Consider the following 15,711-nt stretch of genomic DNA (forward strand, 5'->3'; position numbering starts at 1 on the left):
AACGGATTAATTTCGTATCTTGAGGTACCACTGTATTTTCAAATATTAATATTAATGTATACAGCAATAATATAAATTCATTAAAGAAAATACTAATGTGAATTACGTAGAAAGCATTTAGTTTATAAATTTCAAAAACTATGTAAGACTGAAGGAAATCCCAGTCTTCTCTCTCTAACTCCAGGTACTAAAGCTGTCAATTATCAAGTAATGGGACTGGAGGGGGGAGGAGGAGCTGTTGTGTTGTTGCCACCAAGTGTTCATGCAATTTCTCTCTCTCTCTTTCTCTCTCCTCATTTACCGAGACTCAAGAATTTTTATAGTATATGTACTATATGTTTTTAATACTTTCAAATAATAATAATAATAATAATAATAATAATAATAATAATAATAATAGCAGAACAACTCCAGCATTGTATCTCAAATCACAATGCACCCAAATGGATGACCACAGGAAGAACATCCTTAGTACAAAAAGACAAGAGTAAGGGAAATATAGCCAGTAACTACAGGCCTATCACCTGCCTACCAATAATGTGGAAGTTACTAACAGGTATCATCAGTGAAAGGCTATACAACTACCTAGAGGAGACAAACACCATCCCCCACCAACAGAAAGGCTGCAGAAGGAAGTGTAGGCACAAAAGACCACCTCCTGATAGACAAAATGGTAATGAAGAACAGTAGGAGAAGGAAAACCAACCTAAGCATGGCATGGATAGACTATAAGAAAGCCTTCGACATGATACCACACACATGGCTAATAGAATGCCTGAAAATATATGGGGCAGAGAAAAACACCATCAGCTTCCTCAAAAATACAATGCGCAACTGGAATACGTACTATACTTACAAGCTCTGGAATAAGACTAGCAGAGGTCAATATCAGGAGAGGGATCTTCCAGGGAGACTCACTGTCCCCACTACTCTTCGTAGTAGCCGTGATTCCCATGACAAAAGTACTACAGAAGATGGATGCCGGGTACCAACTCAAGGAAAAAGGCAACAGAATCAACCATCTGATGTTCATGGACAACATCATGCTGTACGGTAAGAGCATCAGGAAATAGATACCCTAATCCAGACTCTAAGGATTGTATCTGGGGACATCAGGATGGAGTTTGGAATAGAAAAACGCGCCTTAGTCAACATACAAAAAGGCAAAGTAACGAGAACTGAAGGGATAAAGCTACCAGATGGGAGCAACATCAAACACATAGATGAGACTGGATACAAATTACCTGGGAATAATTCAAGGAGGTGATATAAAACACCAAGAGATGTAGGACACGATCAGGAAAGAGCATATGCAGAGACTCAAGGCCATACTCAAGTCAAAACTCAACGCCGGAAATATGATAGAAGCCATAAACACATGGGCAGTGCCAGTAATCAGATACAGCGCAGGAATAGTGGAATGGATGAAGGCAGAACTCTGCAGCATAGATCAGAAAACCAGGAAACATATGACAATACACAAAGCACTACACCCAAGAGCAAATACGGACAGACTATACATAACACGAAAGGAAGGAGGGAGAGGACTACTAAGTATAGAGGACAGCGTCAACGTCAAGAACAGAGCACTGGGGCAATATCTGCAAAACCAGTGAAGACGAGTGACTAAAGAGTGCATGGGAAGAAGGACTAATAAAAGTAGACGAAGACCCAGAAATATACAGACAGGAGAATGACAAACAGAACAGAGGACTGGCACAACAAACCAATGCATGGACAATCAGAACAGACTAAAGAACTAGCCAGCGATGACACATGGCAATGGCTACTGAGGGGAGAGCTCAAGAAGGAAACTGAAGGAATGATAACAGCTGCACAAGATCAGGCCCTAAGAACCATATATGTTCAAAGAACGACAGACGGAAATAACATCTCTCCCATAAGTAGGAAGTGCAATACAAAAAATGAAACCATAAACCACATAGCAAGCGAATGCCCGGCACTTTGCACAGAACCAGTACAAAAAGAGGCATGATTCAGTGGCAAAAGCCCTCCACTGGAGCCTGTGCAAGAAACACCAGCTACCTTGCAGTAATAAGTGGTACGAGCACCAACCTGAAGAGTGATAGAAAACGATCAGGCAAAGATCCTCTGGGACTATGGTATCAGAACAGATAGGGTGATACATGCAAATAGACCAGACGTGACGTTGATTGACAAAGTCAAGAAGAAAGTATCACTCATTGATGTCGCAATACCATGGGACACCAGAGTTGAAGAGAAAGAGAGAGAAAAAATGGATAAGTATCAAGATCTGAAAATAGAAATAAGAAGGATATGGGGATGCCAGTGGAAATTGTACCCATAATCATAGGAGTACTAGGCACGATCCCAAGATCCCTGAAAAGGAATCTTGAAAAACTATAGGCTGAAGTAGCTCCAGGACTCATGCAGAAGAGTGTGATCCTAGAAACGGCGCACATAATAAGAAAAGTGATAGACTCCTAAGGAGGCAGGATGCAACCCGAAACCCCACACTATAAATACCACCCAGTCGAATTGGAGGACTGTGATAGAGCAAAAAAAAAAAAAAAAAAAAAATTGTAATAATAATAATAAAAAGGCTAAGAAGCAAGAAAACAAGGGAGGAACTCAACGAGAAATTCAAAGTACAAGAGAGGGAACTAAACAACACAATAGAAGATATAAAACAGAGGCTTAAGGCTAAAGCACATAAGATCGAATGGTACATGAACAGGAATAAGGGATACCAACAGAACAAACTATTTGGAACCAACCAGAAAAGACTATACAGCCAACTAGGAGGGGAAGACAACCACCAAGAAATTCCTGAAGCCGAACCAAGTAAGACACACTGGGGGCTCCAGGAAGTCAAGGAAGAAGAAACAGGGAGAATAAAACAAAGATTCACAGAGATCAGGTCAGACACAGTAAGACACCAACTAAAGAAAATGCCAAACTGGAAAGCCCCAGGTCCCGATGAAGTCCATGGATACTGGCTCAAAAACTTCAAGGCCCTACACCCACGAATAGCAGAACAACTCCAGCATTGTATCTCAAATCACAATGCACCCAAATGGATGACCACAGGAAGAACATCCTTAGTACAAAAAGACAAGAGTAAGGGAAATATAGCCAGTAACTACAGGCCTATCACCTGCCTACCAATAATGTGGAAGTTACTAACAGGTATCATCAGTGAAAGGCTATACAACTACCTAGAGGAGACAAACACCATCCCCCACCAACAAAAAGGCTGCAGAAGGAAGTGTAGGGGCACAAAAGACCACCTCATGATAGACAAAATGGTAATGAAGAACAGTAGGAGAAGGAAAACCAACCTAAGCATGGCATGGATAGACTATAAGAAAGCCTTCGACATGATACCACACACATGGCTAATAGAATGCCTGAAAATATATGGGGCAGAGAAAAACACCATCAGCTTCCTCAAAAATACAATGCGCAACTGGAATACAATACTTACAAGCTCTGGAATAAGACTAACAGAGGTTAATATCAGGAGAGGGATCTTCCAGGGCGACTCACTCTCCCCACTTCTCTTCGTAGTAGACATGATTCCCATGACAAAAGTACTACAGAAGATGGATGCCGGGTACCAACTCAAGAAAAGAGGCAACAGAATCAACCATCTGATGTTCATGGACGACATCAAGCTGTATGGTAAGAGCATCAAGGAAATAGATAACCTAATCCAGACTGTAAGGATTGTATCTGGGGACATCAAGATGGAGTTTAGAATAGAAAAATGCACCTTAGTCAACATACAAAAAGGCAAAGTAACGAAAACTGAAGAGATAAAGCTACCAGATGGCAGCAACATGAAACACATAGATGACACTGGATACAAATACCTGGGAATAATGGAAGGAGGGGATATAAAACACTAAGAGATGAAGGACACGATCAGGAAAGAATATATGCAGAGACTCGAGGTGATACTTAAGTCAAAACTCAACGCCGGAAATATGATAAAAGCCATAAACACATGGGCAGTGCCAGTAATCAGATACAGCGCAGGAATAGTGGAATGGACGAAGGCAGAACTCTGCAGCATAGATAAAAAAAAACCAGGAAACATATGACAATACACAAAGCACTACACCCAAGAGCAAATATGGACAGACTATACATAAAACGAAAGGAAGGAGGGAGAGGACTACTAAGTATAGAGGCCTGCATCAACATCGAGAACAGTGCATTGGGGTAATATCTGAAAACCAGTGAAGACGAGTGGCTAAAGAGTGCATGGGAAGAAGGACTAATAAAAGTAGACGAAGACCCAGAAATATACAGAGACAGGAGAATGACAAACAGAACATAGGACTCGCACAATAAACCAACGCATGGACAATACATGAGACAGACAAAGAACTAGCCAGCGATGGCACATGGCAATGGCTACTGAGGGGAGAGCTCAAGAAGGAAACTGAAGAAATGATAACAGCGGCACAAGATCAGGCCCTAAGAACCAGATATGTTCAAAGAACGATAGATGGAAATAACATCTCTCCCATATGTAGGAAGTGCAATACGAAAAATGAAACCATAAACCACATAGCAAGCGAATGCCTACCACTTGCACAGAACCAGTACAAAAAGACGCATGATTCAGTAGCAAAAGCCCTCCACTAGAGCCTGTGCAAAAAACATCAGCTACCTTGCAGTAATAAGTGGTACGAGCACCAACCTGAGGGAGTGATAGAAAATGATCAGGTAAAGATCCTCTGGGACTATGGTATCAGAACAGATAGGGTGATACGTGCAAATAGACCAGACGTGACATTGATTGACTAAGTCAAGAAGAAAGTATCACTCATTGATGTCGCAATACCATGGGACACCAGAGTTGAAGAGAAAGAGAGGGAAAAAATGGATAAGTATCAAGATCTGAAAATAGAAATAAGAAGGATATGGGATATGCCAGTGGAAATCGTACCCATAATCATAGGAGCACTAGGCACGATCCCAAGATCCCTGAAAAGGAATCTTGAAAAACTAGAGGCTGAAGTAGCTCCAGGACTCATGCAGAAGAGTGTGATCCTAGAAACGGTGCACATAGTAAGAAAAGTGATGGACTCCTAAAGAGGCAGGATGCAACCCAGAACCCCACACTATAAATACCACCCAGTCAAACTAAAGGACTGTGATAGAGCAAAAAAATAATAATAATAATAATAACATTAATATAACAGTAATTAAAAAATTCATATTATGTGATAGTATTTTTAAGAAATATAATAATCTATCCATTTCACTCTTTTAATTAAGGATAACTCCTCCTCTCTCTCTCTCGCCACACAAGATATGTATGTCATAGTGGTAATTCCCTCCCTCTGTTTTGCTGGAAGTGTTGTATTTTCTTTGAGAACAGATAAATACACACACACACACACTTTTACCAAGATGAAAGAATTTTTATGGTACTGGTATGTAAAATGTTTATTGATATTTTCTGTTGTTAATAATAATAATAATAATAATAATAATAATAATAATAATAATAATAATAATAATAAAACTGTAATTACAAAATTCGTATGTGGTAGTATTTTAGAGAGATAAAAATGACCTTTCCAATTCACTTGGTAAGGATAACTCCTCTCTCTTACCGAGATGAGTGAATTTTTATGGTAGATGCATATGTTTATTTATATTATCAAATAATAATAATAATAATAATAATAATAATAATAATAATAATAATAATAACAATTAATTTCAAATTAAAATTCTTCCCTTTGTCTTTTTCTGTATCAGATTCCCTACCTTCTCATAACTCCAGTGACGCTTGGAGCTGGGAAGCTGTCAAACATGTCAAGTAACGGTGCCATACAATGGTCAACAAATTTAATGATTTTCATGCAATCTCTCTCTCTCTCTCTCTCTCTCTCTCTCTCTCTCTCTCTCTCTCTCTCACTGAGATCAGATCATTTTTATGGTATATGTATGTAATATTTTATTATTAATATTTTCCAATAATAATACTATATTATGTATAATAATAATACTATAACTGTAAATACAAAATTCATATGTGAGTATCTTAAATACAATAATCTTTCTATTTCACGCTTTTAAATACTGTAAAGACAACTCTCTCCCTCTCTCTCTCTTGGCTGCAAGTGTTATATGTACATATGTATGTACATACCTTTAATGGTACTAATGTTTAGGATTACTTTGGAATTATATTAATACAATCTCTAAGATTAATACATAAATTTGATAATTATTAAAGGTAAATTTGATGTAGGATGTTATATAAGGTATACGTATACAATTGGTATTTCTCTCTCTCTCTCTGTTACGGATCCTGAGATCTCAGAGACAATGTTACGGTGTCGAAATATCCTGGAAAGGGTCGACACAGTGTTACAGCCTCTGAGAGAGGTCCACTTCAGGTTCGATATGAAATAATAAAAAAAAAATATTTCAACACCAACAGTTGAAACTGGGGATACGAATATAGAAAGAAACACTACACAACAAAGGTTTATTTACAAGCTTACTAACAAAGGTAAATGCAGAATGGTATCTCCTATTTACATAAAAAGATTAGAATCTTACACTGCATGTACTGGGGGAACAGTGAGGCAATTCAAATACTTGCTAGTCAATTTGGTAATTTGACGCGCTGGCTTCATAAATGTAGAGCGGCAATTGCAGTCGTCCTCTTGACTCCGCATTGCAGAAACTAGTCTACTTGAAAGGCAGGAACTCACCAAAACCTGTAGCAGGACCTTTTCTTCTCTGAAGTCTGCTCGACTTCGAGAAAACACAGCCGTCCACTCCCAAAGACGACTAGACCAATATCCGACCAACTCTCGAACAACTCTTCTTTTGATTGATACTTCGTCGGTCCCTTTGTCTCTAGTCTCTCTCTGACGATCACTGCTGCTGATCTCTCACTGATATAATTTGATCTGTGGCTCTTACTAACTGGTGATCTCTCTCTTACAATCTCTTCCTTCTTCTACGATCACTGTTTGCTCCTACTTCCTCCGTCGTATTTATACGGCATCCCGGGGGCGGGGCCTACAGCGAGCGTCACAGGTTCCCGAGATTGCTAGAATTTCTTAGATGAATCTAGACGAGGTATTGCATCAGAAATCGCGGCGTTTCTCACGTCCCGACGAGATCCACAACACTCCTGCCGATTCTAGAACCATCATGATAACAGGCACCTCCAACACATTGCGCTAACGCCTCCTTGCTGCCAAATTTCTCGAAAATGCATTCTCCTTTCCTTTAACTTCCTTTGCTATGAAGCAATTACCATCACACACCCCCCCCAAAAGAGGAAAAAAAATGAAATCAACTGATTTTATTTTTTTCTAAAGAGAAGCAAGAATTAAACAGCGGGGAAACAATTCTGCATAAAGCTTTAATACAGTCAAACACGCACACTTCCCCACTCACACACTCACTCATGCGATAACAGAAAAACGGTTATTAGGCTACTCATTCCGAGAAAACTCTAGAAAGGCTATCAGCTAATACATTAGCCTTCTCTCTTACTTTTTCCGTTTTCTGAACTCTGCTCAAAACTTTGAAAGACTAAGACACCTCTTGTGTCTTTCTCAAAATTAATCTCACTCAGTAACACTGTTACACGGGCGGAGGCCATGGCACGGGGCGTTGTTTATAATTCTGAAGCAAATTTACATTTACTGACTTTGCTCTACTCTTACCCCACATTAATTCTATGATATATATTTCCTCTCTCCTCTAACACTGAAAAAGGACCTTCGAACTTATAAGGTAAAAAGGGACTTCTCTTGAGACTAGTAGTAAAACTTTATCTCATACACACAAACTTCTCTTGTTTGATCTCAGATCAAGCTTTCCTTCAGTTCCCCCTTGACTTCCGTTCGGATTTTCTTTCGCTAAATGCCAAGCGCTCCCGTTCTCCTCCGCTAACTGCCAAACATCTCTTAGATTGTTTTTATAATACTCAAGATTAGTTATGCAATCATCTCTACCCTTACTTCTAGGCAAAGTTCTGAACATATTTATAATTACATTGTCAAAAGATAAGCCTACTGAAGGAATATTACACAACTGAACTCTAGGAATTACTTGAATCGGTTTCCCTGCAATTTGATATTCATAACAGCTTAAAGCATATCTCTTCATGTCATTTTTCATCTTAGGCCAAAAGTTCGCCCTACTAATACACTTGAAAGTTTTATTTACTCCCAAATGTCCTTGCTCATCATGTGCTAACTTCAAAATTAATTCATAAGCCTTCCTAGAAACTACGAATTTTTCTGTGATTCGCCTTTCACTACCTGACTTCGGACAAACATGACACGAAACTTCGTCCTTTACACAAAAAGTTTCCTTACACACATCATCGAGATCATCATCCAGCTCACATTCAAAAATTCGGGTTAGTGTCTCATCCTCTCTCTGCAACTTGACTAGCTCATCCTTATCCAAAATGTTAAAGCCTAATTCATCACCGTAACTAGGACTAGATACCTGTATATTTACGACGTTACTTCCGACAGCTACACCTTCCGCTTGGCTATCACTGTCCACGATAGAGTTATGTCTCTCAGCCACACTCATGCCAAGATCAACCTCGCTACCTCTATCACACTCGTTCGAATCCACGAACTCACTCATGTTCGAATCCACGAACTCACTCTCGTTCGAATCCACGAACAAATTATGACAGTAGTCTTCGTCTGTATCTAAACCCGACCTAGTTACTACCATTTCAGGCACTGGAATATTCCTCACAACAGGATTCACATTCTTGGATAAAGCTAAGTTGTTACCGACAATAATGTCGCCGCCTTCAACGGGCAAACTGTCCACAACAGCAAGTTTCACTTCTCCTGACACTACCTGACTTTCTAAATTCAACTTCAACAAAGGACAAAGAACACAAGTGTTAAGAAATCCACCTAACATGACTTTCTCTTCCATATTGATTTCTGCCCTGTTCGGCACACACACACTCCTTATCAGTGATACAGCGGCCCCTGTGTCTCGAAGCAAGACCACTTCTCTCGAATCTACTCCTCCAAGAGAGGAAACTAAGCCTTCTGACAGAAATTCACCAAAAACTTTCCTAGTTTCTCTCATCACATCATCCCTACTTGATGAAAGGTTAACTAGAGACACTGGTTTCTTACCGTCCTTCCTTTATACTGCACAATTCCTCGCTAAATGCCCTTTCCCATTACATCGGAAACAAGTTAATTCTGAGCCACTAGATGCCACTTTACTCTTACAAACCTTTGATGTATGACCAGGTTTTCCGCATGTATAACAGGAATAGTCACTTTTACTCATATTGCTATTACTAGGACTGAAACCTTTACTGCTTTGTACTCTACCAGACGAAGGATCATTTCGTTTCTTACTAACACTCAAATTATGAGTTAGACTATATTCGTCAGCTAGCCTAGTTGCTCCTGCAAAAGATACTTCTCGCCTATCCTCTATATAAAGCTTAATCTCAGGGGATACGTTATCTTTGAAGTTTTCTAACAACACTAAGTTCTTCAAACTATCAAAATCCTCAACCTTAGCAGAAGTTAACCAATCAAAAAACAGCCTTTCTAACTTCTTACCGTATTCTACATACGTAATATTTTCATCCTTTCTCAAATTTCTAAATTTCTTACGGTATGCCTCTGGTACTAACCTATACGCGCTAAGAATAGTTTCTTTCACGATATCGTAATTATCACATTCCTCCTTAGACATGCAACTATACAAAGTAAGCGCCCTACCACTCAAAACTGACTGCAAATATAAAGTCCACGTTTCTTTAGGAGAACCTACTCGTTCCATTAACTTCTCAAAACACATGAAATATGTCGTAACATCTTCCTCATCAAACTTTGGTACTAATTTCAACACTAAACTGATACCTAACCTACCAACTCCGAGTTCGGTTTCGCCTGTCCGTTAGTCACGAGTACTTTCCCTTAACCGAGCAATTTCCAACTCATGCTATGTTCTTTCTCTCTCTCTTCCTGCTGCATTACCAACATTTCTCTCTCTTGCTGCATTTTCATTACTTCTCTCTCTTGCTGCATTTTCATCGCTTCTCTCTCTTTCTCTTGCTGCATTTCCCTCTCAGCTGCTCTTTCCTCTCTCTCTGTCGCTATTTCATCTCTCTCATACTTTTCTCTTTCTTTCTTCTCAACATACTCACGGAGATCATTCCCCTCTAGACCTAGTAGCTTACCAGACTCAATAAACTCTTTCACCATCTCACTCATTCTGATTCTTTCTATATTCTCCCTGTTCCAAACTGTTAAAGTGTTGATATTCTGGCAAGGTCGCCACAATGTTACGGATCCTGAGATCTCAGAGACAATGTTACGGTGTCGAAATATCCTGGAAAATGTCAACACAGTGTTACGGCCTCTGAGAGAGGTCCGCTCCAGGTTCGATATGGAATAATAAAAAAAAAATATTTCAAAACCAACAGTTGAACCTGGGGATACAAATATAGAAAGAAACACTAACACAACAAAGGTTTATTTACAAGCTTACTAACAAAGGTAAATGCAGAATGGTATCTCCTATTTACATAAAAAGATTAGAATCTTACACTGCATGTACTGGGGGAACAGTGAGGCAATTCAAATACTTGCTAGTCAATTTGGTAATTCGATGCGCTGGCTCCATAAATGTAGAGCGGCAATTGCAGTCGTCATCTTGACTCCGTATTGCAGAAACTAGTCTACTTGAAATGCAGGAACTCCCCAAAACCTGTAGCAGTACCTTTTCTTCTCTGAAGTCTGCTCGACGTCGAGAAAACACGGCCGTCCACTCCCAAAGACGACTAGACCAATATCCGACCAACTCTCGAACAACTCTTCTTTTGATTGATACTTTGTCGGTTCCTTCGTCTCTAGTCTCTCTCTGACAATCACTGCTGCTGATCTCTCACTGACAATCTGATCTGTGGCTCTTACTAACTGGTGATCTCTCTCTTTTACGATCTCTTCCTTCTTCTACGATCACTGTTTGCTCTTACTTCCTCCGTCGTATTTATACGGCATCCCGGGGGTGAGGCCTACGGCGCGTCACAGGTTCCTGAGATTGCTAGAATTTCTTAGATGAATCTAGACGAGGTATTGTATCAGAAATCACGGCATTTCTCACATACCAACAAGATCCACAAGACTCCTGCCGATTCTAGAACCATCATGATAACAGGCACCTCCAACACATTGCGCTAATGCCTCCTTGCTGCCGAATTTCTCGAAAATGCATTCTCCTTTCCTTCCTTTGCTATGAAGCAATTACCATCACTCTCTCTCTCTCTCTCTCTCTCTCAGCAAAAGAATTGATATACAGACAAGCATAATTGTTCAGTCCTCTCTTTCTCTCTTCTCTGGAAAAGATATATGTATTTATCATAAGGAGTTTCTCTCTCTCTCTCTCTCTCTCTTTCTCTCTTATATATTTCTAATGGTAAAATGTTTAAGATGACTTTGAAATTATATTAATAATACCAATTCAATGGTATATTTGATGTAGGATGATACTACAAGCATACATTTGGTATCTGAACTTTCAAAATAGGCAGATACAGGCATTTTTAGAGGGGAGTTCAAACTATTCACGAGGGTGTCTGGTACCCATCCCCCGCAAATATATATATATATATAATGAATAACTTGATCAGGAAGTATATAAAACGTGATGTTATGTATAAATAAAGGGTTTTGCCACGAAGGAAAAAAAATGAAAAGCGAGATAGCCAAGCACTTTTGGTCTAGTTCGACCCTATACTCAGGCACAACTGATCTTACAGAGGGAAAACATAGTCCATGTAGGCTTAATATCCAAAAAAAAAAAAAAAAAACACTACAAGATTAGCAATAAGGTCGATTTCACTCTACAGAAAAGAAGAAACGCCTGAGGGCATTATAAGCGAATTTTTAGGCAGCCACACCTTGGAGGATACACATGCAGTCAACAGATGCTTCATCCAGAAAAAATACATTTTGAAAAAACAAGGAGGCATATACAACTTATTACCATGAAATTTATTTACAGTGGACCCCCCCGTATTCGCGTACTCACACATTCGCGGTATATTTTTCTATGAATTCCTGGTTTTTGTTATCAATTTCATCATAAAATGCACTTTTTGTGATAAAACTATTAAAAAAACCAAGTATGAAAATTTTTAGTGGTTTTTCTTAAGTTTTGACTAACAAAATAGGCTGTTTTTAGCGTTTTTATAGGAGTTCCAAACATTTGCGGATTCTAACTATTCGCTGTAGGGTCTGGTACGCATCCCCCACGAATACGGGGGGACCACTGTATATATATATTTACTTATATACAGTGGTGCCTCGACATACGAAAGGCTCAACTTAGGAAAAACTCAAGATACAAAAGCAAATACGAAAAATTTTACAGCTTTACATACGAAAAGTTTTCAAGATACGAAAGGTTGTTGCTGTAAGTCCCGAGATTCGCCCAGACCACCGAGAACATTTAAAATTTTAAAAAACTCCCGCGCCGCCAGCTGAGTAAACTCGCCACCATCCTCCCGCTCTCCCATTGGTTCCTGATGCTAGTCACCCCATAAGATCCTGCTCTCCTATTGGTCAGCATCTACCCCTTGTGCTTTAAGTATTCTATTGGTAAAAGGATGCTGTAAATTGAAAAACTTATTCATGCAACACATTTAATAAAAAAAAACATTAGGTAAAGACAGAATAAAGAATAGAAATGAATGGTTTTTATACTGTTTGGTAGTTTCAGTAGTTGAAGAGAGAGAATGAAAATTTATGGCTTACTGTATAAAGTGATTGCTTGGCGATCGTTCGATACTCGTAAGTGCTGGATGTAAAAGAAGAATTTGGAAGCTCTTTTTTTTGTTTGTTTATTAGAGTAATGGTTTACTCATTAAATTTATTTGAAATGAGTACATGCAATACATTTAATAAAAAAATTGTGAAGTATTTTACAATATTGTACTACGATAATTCTCTCTCTCTCTCTCTCAAAGCGATGTATGTTTTTTGGATGATGATTTACTAATTTTCAAATATCAATATTAATGTAAACAGCAATAATATAAATTCATTAAAGAAAATACTAAAGTGAATTAGCAAGATTTTAGTTTTATAAATATAAAATTAAATGTAAGAATGAAAGAAAATGCATTTTACCCCGCATCTTTCTCTTGGAACTCCAGTAGCAAGCCGAGTTGGCTGGGGTCCACAACTGTAATGCCATATCTCAGGATAGTAATGTAAACTCTCTCTCTCCTCTCGTCTTCTCTCCTTCTCCTCTCTCTTCCTCTCATCTCTCTCTCTCGTCTCTCTCTCTCCCCTCGCTCTCTCTCTCTCTCTCTTACTGAGATGAGAGAATTTCTATGGTACATGTGTATGTTTATTAATATTTTTTGCATAATAATAATAATAGTAATATAACTATATTCAAAATTCATATGTGATAGTATTTTAAAGAAGTACAATAATCTATCCACTTCACTCTTTTAAATAATGAGGACCCCCTCTCTCTCTCTCTCTCTCTCTCTCTCTCTCTCTCTCTCTCTCTCTCTCTCTCTCTCTCTCCACACGAGATACTAGCATGCGCTAGTGGTAACACTCCTCACCCCTCTGATTTGGGGCTGGAAGTGTAATGTACTAATAAGTATATCTTTAAGGACATTACTACATTTTATAGTAAAATAATAATATACAGTACTAGTTTTACAAATAATATTACGTTTAATGAGATTAAACAGTAACAATAACATTCTCTTCTCTCTCTCTCTCTCTCTCTCTCTCTCTCTCTCTCTGCTATTGGCTGTTTATATATTTCTAATGGTAAAATGTTTAAGATTACTTTAAAATGATATTAATATTACCAATTCAATGGTATATTTGATGTAGGATAATACTTTAAGTAGACATTTGGTATTTGTGATTTCACATTCCCTTGTTCCATTATAAAAAGAAAATGGATGTCTCAAATAGTAACAGTATGAAAGAAAACGTGCATGACTGAATACTTATGGGGGGACTGAATTATTTTCACATACGTAACTAAGTCATTCAGTATGTACATAGTATGTATTTATGTATAAACATAAAATGTAAGATTTACTTTAAAATAGTATTAATAATATTTCAAAGATTAATATGAACCATAATAGGATATTTTATGTATATTTGATGAAGGATGGTGATTAAGGGATACTTTGATGTTTGTACGTTCAAGATAGTTTATGAGCATTTTTAGAGGGGGGTTCCAAACATTCGCGGATTCTAACTATTCGGGCGGGGTGTGTGTGTGGGTGTGTGTGTGTGTGTGTGTGTGTGTGTGTGTGTGTGTGTGTGTGTGTCTGGTACACATCCCCCGCGAATACGGGGGGTCCACTGTATTTCTTCCGTCGGATCGCCGTCGTAACCCTAGAACATGTGTTTTAGGCCTGGAAATATAATTTACTGGGGTGTTTTTGGAGGGCTTGGAACGGATTAGCCATTTTACATATAAAATGTGGTCCAAGATACGAAAACCTCATGATACGAAGGGTGCCTCGGAACGGATTAATTTCATATCTCGAGGTACTACTGTAATTATATATATATATATATACATATACATATAGATATATATATATATATATATATATATATATATATATATATATATATATATATATATATATAGTATATGTATAAATAAAGGTTTTTTGCCACGAAGGAAAAAATGGAAAAGCGAGATAGCCAAGTACTTTGGTCCTTTGAAAAAAGGATGGAACAAGGAAAGTAAAGAATGGGAAGTCATAAACAGTGATGAAATAATATCCCAAGTTAACTTTGCCAAAGCCTTTTTTCCTGTGTATCAAAGGTATGTCACACCAGCAAATATAAAGGCATGATTTAGGAAATGTGGCCTGGTGCCCTTTGATCCTGATGCCCCATACTATACTAAGGTGGAAGCTGCTGCATCGCAAAGTGAACACGTTTCTACAATTTTTGAAGGAATAGACCAATGAGGTTTTAAGGAGGTCTCGTGTCAGATTATACCTCCATTTACAGTAAATCGAGGATGTCAAACAACTACTGACACATGTGAAGATAGGGAATAGAAGTACAAGATGAAAGGTTCACAATGTGATTTAGTATTGCATTACAAAGGCTATGCACATATATCACAGCAGTATTTAAGTGTGCCCTTTACTGCCACCTCTCCTCCAAGGGAGTTTCAAAAAGACCAGCAAGAACACCTAAATTCCAGCCAAACACTGATTACCCCCCCCCCCCCCCCCCCCCCCACACACACACACACACACAAAGGTCTAAAGACACACCATCCACAGTAAGTCCAGCAATGATGACTCATAAATTCTTCCCAGAAGCAACCAGGTAAAGGGCCAAAGGTGATGAGAAATGTGATGAGCAGTGTGTTTTCCATATCAATGAAAATGGTTAAAGAATTTGAAAAAATAAAGGAAGAGAAAGAAAAGAAAGAATTAGGCAAAGAGAGGACACCAAAAACAATGGGCAGGAAAGGTTCAATAACACAAAGAAAGAAGAAAAAAGTACAAACAGATACAGGTGATGAAGAGAGAAAACTACCAAAATTAACAAGTAAGAAAGGTTCTGTAACACAACGAAAGAAGAAACGAGTAGAAAAAGATACAAGTGATGAAGAGGATATGCCTGGAGACAAAGAACTCACCAGAGTTAGTTAAGCAGT

At 38.4% G+C, this 15,711-nt stretch overlaps 1 protein-coding gene across 8 annotated transcripts in view; it reads right to left on the bottom strand.

Annotated features, from left to right (window-relative positions):
* The window catches only part of LOC135224510 (myb-like protein P), an 871,197-nt gene that overhangs the window by 462,879 nt on the left and 392,607 nt on the right, over positions 1–15,711 (bottom strand). The gene's annotated exons all lie outside the window — the stretch shown is intronic.

Source organism: Macrobrachium nipponense, chromosome 12 (assembly GCF_015104395.2).
Source record: "Macrobrachium nipponense isolate FS-2020 chromosome 12, ASM1510439v2, whole genome shotgun sequence".
Classification (NCBI taxonomy): domain Eukaryota; kingdom Metazoa; phylum Arthropoda; class Malacostraca; order Decapoda; family Palaemonidae; genus Macrobrachium; species Macrobrachium nipponense.